The sequence below is a fragment of the Lactuca sativa genome, chromosome 4 (assembly GCF_002870075.4).
Source record: "Lactuca sativa cultivar Salinas chromosome 4, Lsat_Salinas_v11, whole genome shotgun sequence".
NCBI lineage: Eukaryota > Viridiplantae > Streptophyta > Magnoliopsida > Asterales > Asteraceae > Lactuca > Lactuca sativa.
Genome location: NC_056626.2, coordinates 245,772,424 through 245,783,261, shown reverse-complemented (window position 1 = coordinate 245,783,261; position 10,838 = coordinate 245,772,424).

Here is a 10,838-nt window from a genome sequence, read left to right as displayed (position 1 = left end):
AGGTCAGAACAAAGACTACGGACCCCAGACAGTATCAATTGCAAGATACAGCTAGCAAGGTCGAAACAGAGATTATAGACCCCAGACAGTATCAAATGAAAGATACAGCTAGCAAGGTCGAAACAGAGATTACAGACCCCAGACAGTATCAAATGAAAGATACAGCTAGCAAGGTCGAAACAGAGTGACTCTGAAAAGTGACATCAGCATACAGTGTAAATTGCTGACGAAAATACCGTTACCTTAAAGCCATGAATTATAAGGCAACCCGGGATACTCGTAACCATACTGACTAGAGTTCCAGACGCCCTACAATCATCTATATAATATGACATTTGTCACCCCTTGGCTTGGTGGGCCGTGGACTGTAGCTAGCAGTCAGGGTGCGGGGTTGTCAATCCCGTATAGGCCTATACACACAATGTCCGCTCTCCCTACAGGAGACTCTGGTTACCAACTAGACGACGGAGAAGGCCGCGTCCCTAAGATGCATCCCAAATAGAGGGTAGTGTGTTTCTTGAGGGGAGTGGGTTTCTTATGCAAGTGATATACTAGAGGTAGAGACTTCCAAACAGTGGGTAGTGTGTTTCTAAAGTAAGTGTAGAATAGATGAAGAGACTCTTAATTGACTTGACTAGAGAATTCCCTATATGTCCATACTCATATACATAGTATTTAACTAATCGACCAAACGACCTTCGGACGGCTACCCGATCCCACCAGACCACATCTCAACGAAGAAAAGGAAATAGGGCCGATGAGCCTTCCTAAGTCTTTCAGTCATTACTTATATATACCTATATAAGTACGGACATACATCTATCTATGACTAAGTGGGTATCAAGTGAAAGTGATTCTCGTGAAGTAGGAGTGTCTAATAAGTGAAGCAAGAGCGGTCGCAAGTGAAGTATAATGTCGAATAAGTATAAGCGCATCGTGAAGTGGAGATGACAATAGGTGAAATAAGAACGTATCCAGTTTGAGTGAAGTAAAGTCGATCTCAAGTATAAGCGAAGTAGAATCGTATCACTAAGTAAGAGGGTAAATAGGTATAAGCGTTATCAGGTATAAGTGACTTCAGGTATAAGCAAAAACTTTACAGAGTAGGAGCATAAAATAAGTATAAGCGAAGCAGTGGTATCTAACAATTAAAAGTATTCATGAAAAACCCTTAAAGATTTTGTTACTCAAGAAAATCGCATTTGTATTCTTTGATAAAATAGGTGTGAAAATATTTAGAAATCTTTGAGAATCTTTTATAAATCAGTTGAAATGAGTCTTTGATAAGCTATGAAAGTAAGAACTTGAACAATTTAAAAACCCTTTTTGAAAGCCATTTATAGTACCTACTCGGTAAAACAGTGTACAGTGGTAAAATCTTGTGCATGCGGGTTATCAATCACATGTGATTGATATGATAACTGGCATGTTTAACTTGTAATCCCCCCCTATGAAAACATTTAAAAGCATTAAAAAGGTTCATTCAGGGGTATGAACTCACCTGGTATAAGTAGGTCCGACGGTAGTGCCGTTTAGGCGTTCGGGGTCACGTAAGGACTTGAACACACACAAGGACCTATTTTAACATATGATAACATATGTTCACATACAATTAGCATATAATATACTAATAAAACAATTATACACACTCAAAGGAGTGGAAAACACTTTTGGTTGAGTGTTTGGGGTCCCGGGTAGCGTTTAAGGGTGCTAAGGGTCTCCTATCAGCTGTGGGACTTTGCTATGCTCAAGTATCAAGGGTGTAAAGGGGTTTAAAGCATCAATATGGACCAAACAAGGAGTTTACGGCCCAACCTAAGGGAGTTTACGGCCGTAAACTCCCAAGGTTCTATTCTTGGGGTTTTGATGCTTCTAGTTTGTTCCTTGATTTATTCTAAGCACTTTTCATCAAAGGCATGATTGGATTTGAGGCTTCTAAAGGTATTTTATAGGAGTTTACGGCCTAAGAACTCTCCCAAGGGAGTTTACGGCCGTAAACTCTCAATCTTTGAGTTTAGTGAAGTTTCAAGCCTCTAATGCCTTTCTAGTGATTTCTAATGAAGTGTGGTGCTATTTTGGAGGATTAAAACTAACATTTGAGGGGGTTTTGGGGAGTTTACGGCCTAGATAATGTTTGGGCCGTAAACTCCAAGAAATGTCTCATTTTCTTGGGTTTAAGTCCTTAGATCTCCTCCTAGTAGTTTATGGTAAATGTCTAAGGCCATTTGGGGGGCAAAATCACACTTTTGAGCATGATTTTTGGGAGTTTACGGCCTTGAATATTCATGGGCCGTAAACTCTTTTCTTTAATTCGTTTTGGAGTGTTTCAAGGGTCTAAACTCAAAGGAATAAGTCCCTAAAATATGTAATAAGCCCTAGGATGAGTTTGGTGCACATTTGGGACCCTAACTTGTGGAGTTTACGGCCTAAGCATGTTCTTGGGCCGTAAACTCTTCTTTGAGTCTTAAATCCATGCATTTTAGTGTTTAGACACCCCTAGGCTATATCCCCTAATAGTTTATAAGCTCATGGTCAAGTTTAAAGGCATTTTTGACACCTTTTTAGGGGTTTACGGCCCTAGAATGTTCCTGGGCCGTAAACTCCTTATCTTATGTCTTCTTGGATGATTTTTGGGCTATAATCATAAATCAATACGCTTAGAATAAGTTAGGGTAAGCGGACTTACAATTTGGAAGCGTTTGGTTGCGAATTCGGGGCGGAAACGGGTCTAGAGAGAGAGTGTAAAAAGTCTCCAATGGACTCCACACACCCATATATAGGTTTCACAGTCGGGGCTCAGTGGAATTTTACCCGATACTGCCGCTAAACGGGGCTTTTGGTCGCACCCGATTTAGTGGTCGTAATAATAAAACTTGACATTTTCTAAATGAATGAAAATGTGTGTCTTGTGTTTTTTTATTCCCTTTTATCACGACTTAACGGCATGTTAAAGGTAACCAAATGGAATGTTTATTAAATTGATGCCCTCTAATTAACGAAACTTTTATACAGTGGAATATTCCGTTAACGGTAACGGGGAAATGTAACGGGACAACTTGGGTTGTCACATCATCCCCCCCCCCCCGTTAGAGGGAATTTCGTCCCGAAATTCAAGTCTAGACAAGGAAGTAGGCATGAATGGCCCAGTAGAGATGAAGGAGTACTTCCTATACTGTTGCCCGTGCATTTCCAAGTGATCTCTAGTCTGTGTTTGTCTTTCTCACAGACCTTCACATAAGGGATGCACATTCCGTCTAGTGTAGCTAGCGGGTTCCGACTGGTGTATCTATGAAGTCAGGGTTCTCGATGGATTCTATCAAGATGAGTGAGGTACGAAAAGTGTTGTCGGGAAATCACGTATCAAGTCTAAGAAGTGGATCGATTTGGTGTGAATCTGGTGGCATATCCGAAGGTAGTGGCAGCCTGGAACGGGTTGGACCAAGTCTCCATGAGGATTCTCGGATGGTCCTACGCTCTCGGAAGGGTAGAGCCCTTCAGTACTTAGAACATAGTGTACTTCTATGGCAAGATCATCACTGGTGTGATCGCCATTTCCGAAGTTCCTAACGTTCTCTCTAGTACTGGTAGTGTAGTTCCTTCGGGTTGGTTCTTAGGAATCTCAAGTGGTCTTCAGTTTCGTGTTTTCTGTCAACTGGCTGATAGAGACTTCCTAGATCGTCAAGTGGGTTGCGCGACTATGGTCATCGGTTTGCTATAGAGTGTCTATCTCAAGCTTGTGCAACATGGACCTGCACTAACGAACCTTGAGATACGGAAACCCTGAGGGTCGGGGAGATAGGGTTTCACCAGACGAGTGTTGGACTATCTCGGGAGGTGGTTCTACTATCTCTGCCCGAGATAGTATTCGTGGAACACCTAATAGTCCAAAGAATCTCTAAGATTGTGGTTTATTCTAGCGTGGAAAGTGCGTGCTCCTGCATAATCCCTCGACTAACACCAAAGCTGGTGTCGAGTCCATAATCTTTTCGGAATCCGGGTCATAAGATTTAACGCAACTACCTTCGCACTTGACCAAGTATTCTTGGCTGCGAAGGTTACCCTGTGGTTCTCGGTATCCTAGTGTTCACTCCGGAGAATGAAGTCTATCGTCTACAGGGCGACGACGATCTCCTCCTTGCGAGAGGGTGGAGGATGATAGGCACCACTGGTCTATAAATGGGTGGACAAGGTGCAGGAGTAGTGCGAGCACCTACCGCAACTACTCTCCCAAAGGTTCTGAGTTTTTCTCAGTCTAAGTCAAATCTAGTGGGTACAGGGTCTCTTCACTCGGAACTTTACTAACTCAATCCGCAGTAGTTCTCTTGATTTCTGCTCCTATGTTATCGACTGGGGTGAAAGTGTTTTGCGAAGAGGTTCATGGTAGAACTCATGCTTGGCTTAACCGCCAATACTTGATGGATGCCAACAGTATACCTGGTCATAGTGGCCAGCCTCATGAGTTTTATTCTCGGGGTTCACGAACCTGATGTGCGAGGTGAGGAGGGTCACCCAGGGGAATCTACGGAGTATGCCTCAGATAGTTGTCGTTTTCTGAGGTATTTGCAGTGCCTTTCACTTCTGTGTTCATTTGACTACGAGGGTTCGGTCGACGGCGTGGGGTACCCTCACTTGAGTACTTCGGAAGGTTTGAGATAAGAGAGACGGTTGACGAATTGCATTAGATGTGATTATTTGTGTTAGGTTCGGGTTCGGAGGAACCTTTATTTGCCAATATGGCTATGGAGAAAGCTCACAGCACTAAGAATGTACACATGGTTGCACGAAGTCAAACCGTGCTCAATAGAGTCGTCGAAGTTGGCACACTTCGACATGATATAAAGTGAAGATCGATAGAGTCATGTGCCGAACAGGCACACAAGTTCTAGGCGTCTCGGGTTTCGTCCCATATATCGCTACCGCGGATACTTGGACCGATAGAGTCGACGCGGAACTATAGAGAGTTCTAAGTGTTTCCGAATAGAGTATCTTTTCTTGAATGGATTCTCACGAGGCATTTCTATAATCGCCTCACACATACTAGTCGTGTATATTTAAGGTGGGGAGGACTGTTGACTGAGCGACCCCGCCCTAAATCCACAACCAAACGAGGAACAGGAAATGAGGTGGCATTCGCTCACTCTAGGTCTATCCATCCTAAATATACATGGCCGTAACGTATATGTTTAGCCATTGTAGTTTTACCTAATGAATTTTTAAATTTTATAACAGTGTTGCGACTTTCACCTTACTAGAAAGAATTTATACTTGAATTAGTCTTTTATTGTTTTCTTAGTTTAGTTATCCGGGATCGAGAGACGTACCAAAAATCCAACGAGTTTCTTTGCTGCTTTTTCCTAAGCAGTAGTGTCAGGCTCCTTCTGTGTCTTTGTCTTTCTCTTCAGTTGGGCAGTCCCTCTTAGAGTGTCCCATTTTACCACATAGGTGGCAAACTATACGGGTCGCCACATTGGTGGTTGGTGTAATGAACTCAACCGGGGTTCTGCAGACACGAGCAGTATGCCCCAGCATGTGGCACCTAGCACAATAGAGTTCCCGGCAGGTACCATGATGATGGTAGCTGCACTTGCTGCAGTGGGGAAGGTCTCCTAGGTATGGTCTTCTTGAGGTCGGGAGGGAAGGATTTACAGGGGTATCGACTGCCTCAGCTCGTTGCCCTTCGGAAGGTCCTGGAGCCGAGGTACTTCCCTCCTCTATCTTGAGTTTTCTCTTTAGTGGGTTCAGTGGAGGTTCTTGGGTGGCTGAGTGGGGAAGAGTGGGTTGCTGCCGTCCATTGCCAGAATTAGAACTCCCGACAGGGCCCTTGCTAACATTGGCGTTGTTAGCATTCAGGTGAGCCATGACAGCTGCTACGGCTGTTGAGACTGCAGCTTGGAACGTAGCTTCATCGAATAAGAGGGCAGGTTTCTTGCTTGCGGATTGGTTACGCTTCTTCGGTGGCATGGTTTTTCCTACACGGAGAGGAATACAAGGTAATGAGAGATGATGGTTAACCCTGGACATTTCTGTCCTGAACGCATTAGGCATAAATTTTTCCCGTGCCTCGGGTACTAGTTGTTTGAACGTTGACCTACATCCCTATGATGTAGTCCTGGAAATCAAGGTAAGAGTATGAGTATCGGAAAAAGGCCATAAGATGCGAGTCGTTCCTACTAAGTTACTTTTATACATGGAAAGGTTTCACTCTCCGGCCTGGAGAGAATTGAGAACGGTTCGGAACGAAATCGTGGAAAGGGAAACTCACAAGGGCAGATGGCTAAAATTTTCTCAATAGAGATGTGGGGATCCGCCCTAATCGCGTATCTGGCAATGGGAAACGACGATTTACCTAACACATAGCGTGAGTAGTGTAGCCACTAACTCACTAAATTGCATTATTTTAAGGGTTTATTAGTGTGACGAACACGAGGAAAAGACAATTCCCGGGTTTCCAGGCACTAGCTCCCTCGGTCTGCCTCGTGTCTTTGGCTGGAATCGGCATTGGTTTCCTTCGGATAGTTTCCTAGGGTTCTCTTCTTGTATGGACATATTGAATTTCTACTCCGCCTTCCTTCTAATTCCAACTGTGAGTGTCATCACTTTATGATGGATGACTGGGAATCTCCGAAGTTTAGGCGAATCTCTCACCACTGTCCCTAAGAGAATATGGGCACTTGGTGCATTCAATAGTCTCGACCCAGTTCATTCATTTCTAAACAGGAAATCTTCTCAATGAATCTCCTCGGGGTTGGAATCAACTCTCCTGTCAAGCACTGAAGTGGATAGGGTTTTTCTACAGGGTTCGCGCGAGGATGGAAATGTCTAAAGAATCCTAAGGGATTATTAACATTTCACTGTATGATCTATATCGAGTCCTGCTACGATTACACAGGGTATACAAATCCTATATAGCTTAGATCCGGTAGGCCTTCGAATATGTGATACTACTCTAGGACCACATCCCAACGAGGAAAAGGAAACAGAGCGAAACCACACCTTCTTAGCCTATGGGGTCTTTATTATATAAGATCTTGGAAGTACACCCTCTGTAGTTGTAGGTATATCGATAAGGGTCTTTTTAATTATTCACGCAAGGTTGTTTATAGATTCTAAAATACCCCTTGGTATTTTAATTCTTGATTGAGTCTTATCTTCTGATTATGATTCTGGGATTAGTGTGGATCTTTTAGCGTTCTAAAATACTCCTATAGTATTTTAACTTTATGTTTGGCTCTAAAATTCCTATTTGGTAAGTTTCAGATCTGCTGCACACCACTATCACTCCCGAGCACACGTTCATCGCATCTCGGATAAATGTAGTTGATCAGGTCACATTTATCCCAGCTTACGATTACATAACTGCCCAGGTTTGACTGTAGTGCTCAACATCCGAAGACTTTTATTATGGTCCTTCTTGTGATACTTTTGTTTGAGTGCTTAGATTATGGATGTTATTATACTTTGGTAAAATATGGTTATATTTTAAAGTATAATTCTTGGTCAGAGTGTTTTATCCCATTGCATTTATAGGCTGTATATCTTTTATGAATTGATATACTTAGCTCACTATAAACAATGCTCTGATACCAATCTGTCACACCCCAAAACCGGAACGGCGGAAACGTTCTGGGGTGGATGACGTCATGTCAAGTATCACAACACATGCATATAGTAATCAAAGTACAACAAAACATTGCATTAATAGTAATAGTTTTACATGGTTACATTACATAGTATCAAAGTAATACAAGCAACATATATAAAGTGCAGCAAGGTACTTAGGCCATCTTCATCAGCAGCTCCGGGGATGTACCTGTCTAATTGCTTACCTGAGATTACAAGTTATTTGAAAAGCGAGTATCAGCATTTTTTACAAATGCTGGTGAGTTCATAAGCATTTAGTGTCATTTAGTCATTTAGTCAAATAACTTTAATAAGTAGTAGTTTATGTGCTTTCAGTGCTTCAGTGTCCTTTCCAGAAAATCCTATATTTTCTTTAAATAAAGCAGCCTTCTACCAAGACTGTTTCAGTACATTGTGGTAAGAGGTAGTTTTCCCTTATTTGACATTGTTATCAAAATACTGAATTTGATTATTTAAGAAAGCAGGAGACATCAGGGAATAACATATGCTTCAGCAGTGAGGACTGCTGACTAAGGCAAAGAATCATAGACTCCAGGAGGGTATCGAACTGACGACACGCCTGGTTCAGTCTAACAAAGGGGAGACATAGACCCCAGAAGGTACCAAACGAAAGGTACAGCTGGTAAGGTCTAAAACAGTAAATATAGACCGAAGACGATACCAAATGAAAGGTATCTCTCACAAGGTCAGAACAAAGACTACGGACCCCAGACAGTATCAATTGCAAGATACAGCTAGCAAGGTCGAAACAGAGATTATAGACCCCAGACAGTATCAAATGAAAGATACAGCTAGCAAGGTCGAAACAGAGATTACAGACCCCAAACAGTATCAAATGAAAGATACAGCTAGCAAGGTCGAAACAGAGTGACTCTGAAAAGTGACATCAGCATACAGTGTAAATTGCTGACGAAAATACCGTTACCTTAAAGCCATGAATTATAAGGCAACCCAGGATACTCGTAACCATACTGACTAGAGTTCCAGACGCCCTACAAGCATCTATATAATATGACATTTGTCACCCCTTGGCTTGGTGGGCCGTGGACTGTAGCTAGCAGTCAGGGTGCGGGGTTGTCAATCCCGTATAGGCCTATACACACAATGTCCGCTCTCCCTACAGGAGACTCTGGTTACCAACTAGACGACGGAGAAGGCCGCGTCCCTAAGATGCATCCCAAATAGAGGGTAGTGTGTTTCTTGAGGGGAGTGGGTTTCTTATGCAAGTGATATACTAGAGGTAGAGACTTCCAAACAGTGGGTAGTGTGTTTCTAAAGTAAGTGTAGAATAGATGAAGAGACTCTTAATTGACTTGACTAGAGAATTCCCTATATGTCCATACTCATATACATAGTATTTAACTAATCGACCAAACGACCTTCGGACGGCTACCCGATCCCACCAGACCACATCTCAACGAAGAAAAGGAAATAGGGCCGATGAGCCTTCCTAAGTCTTTCAGTCATTACTTATATATACCTATATAAGTACGGACATACATCTATCTATGACTAAGTGGGTATCAAGTGAAAGTGATTCTCGTGAAGTAGGAGTGTCTAATAAGTGAAGCAAGAGCGGTCGCAAGTGAAGTATAATGTCGAATAAGTATAAGCGCATCGTGAAGTGGAGATGACAATAGGTGAAATAAGAACGTATCCAGTTTGAGTGAGGTAAAGTCGATCTCAAGTATAAGCGAAGTAGAATCGTATCACTAAGTAAGAGGGTAAATAGGTATAAGCGTTATCAGGTATAAGTGACTTCAGGTATAAGCAAAAACTTTACAGAGTAGGAGCATAAAATAAGTATAAGCGAAGCAGTGGTATCTAACAATTAAAAGTATTCATGAAAAACCCTTAAAGACTTTGTTACTCAAGAAAATCGCATTTGTATTCTTTGATAAAATAGGTGTGAAAATATTTAGAAATCTTTGAGAATCTTTTATAAATCAGTTGAAATGAGTCTTTGATAAGCTATGAAAGTAAGAACTTGAACAATTTAAAAACCCTTTTTGAAAGCCATTTATAGTACCTACTCGGTAAAACAGTGTACAGTGGTAAAATCTTGTGCATGCGGGTTATCAATCACATGTGATTGATATGATAACTGGCATGTTTAACTTGTAATCCCCCCCTATGAAAACATTTAAAAGCATTAAAAAGGTTCATTCAGGGGTATGAACTCACCTGGTATAAGTAGGTCCGACGGTAGTGTCGTTTAGGCGTTCGGGGTCACGCAAGGACTTGAACACACACAAGGACCTATTTTAACATATGATAACATATGTTAACATACAATTAGCATATAATATACTAATAAAACAATTATACACACTCAAAGGAGTGGAAAACACTTTTGGTTGAGTGTTTGGGGTCCCGGGTAGCGTTTAAGGGTGCTAAGGGTCTCCTATCAGCTGTGGGACTTTGCTATGCTCAAGTATCAAGGGTGTAAAGGGGTTTAAAGCATCAATATGGACCAAACAAGGAGTTTACGGCCCAACCTAAGGGAGTTTACGGCCGTAAACTCCCAAGGTTCTATTCTTGGGGTTTTGATGCTTCTAGTTTGTTCCTTGATTTATTCTAAGCACTTTTCATCAAAGGCATGATTGGATTTGAGGCTTCTAAAGGTATTTTATAGGAGTTTACGGCCTAAGAACTCTCCCAAGGGAGTTTACGGCCGTAAACTCTCAATCTTTGAGTTTAGTGAAGTTTCAAGCCTCTAATGCCTTTCTAGTGATTTCTAATGAAGTGTGGTGCTATTTTGGAGGATTAAAACTAACATTTGAGGGGGTTTTTGGGGAGTTTACGGCCTAGATAATGTTTGGGCCGTAAACTCCAAGAAATGTCTCATTTTCTTGGGTTTAAGTCCTTAGATCTCCTCCTAGTAGTTTATGGTAAATGTCTAAGGCCATTTGGGGGGCAAAATCACACTTTTGAGCATGATTTTTGGGAGTTTACGGCCTTGAATATTCATGGGCCGTAAACTCTTTTCTTTAATTCGTTTTGGAGTGTTTCAAGGGTCTAAACTCAAAGGAATAAGTCCCTAAAATATGTAATAAGCCCTAGGATGAGTTTGGTGCACATTTGGGACCCTAACTTGTGGAGTTTACGGCCTAAGCATGTTCTTGGGCCGTAAACTCTTCTTTGAGTCTTAAATCCATGCATTTTAGTGTTTAGACACCCCTAGGCTATATCCCCTA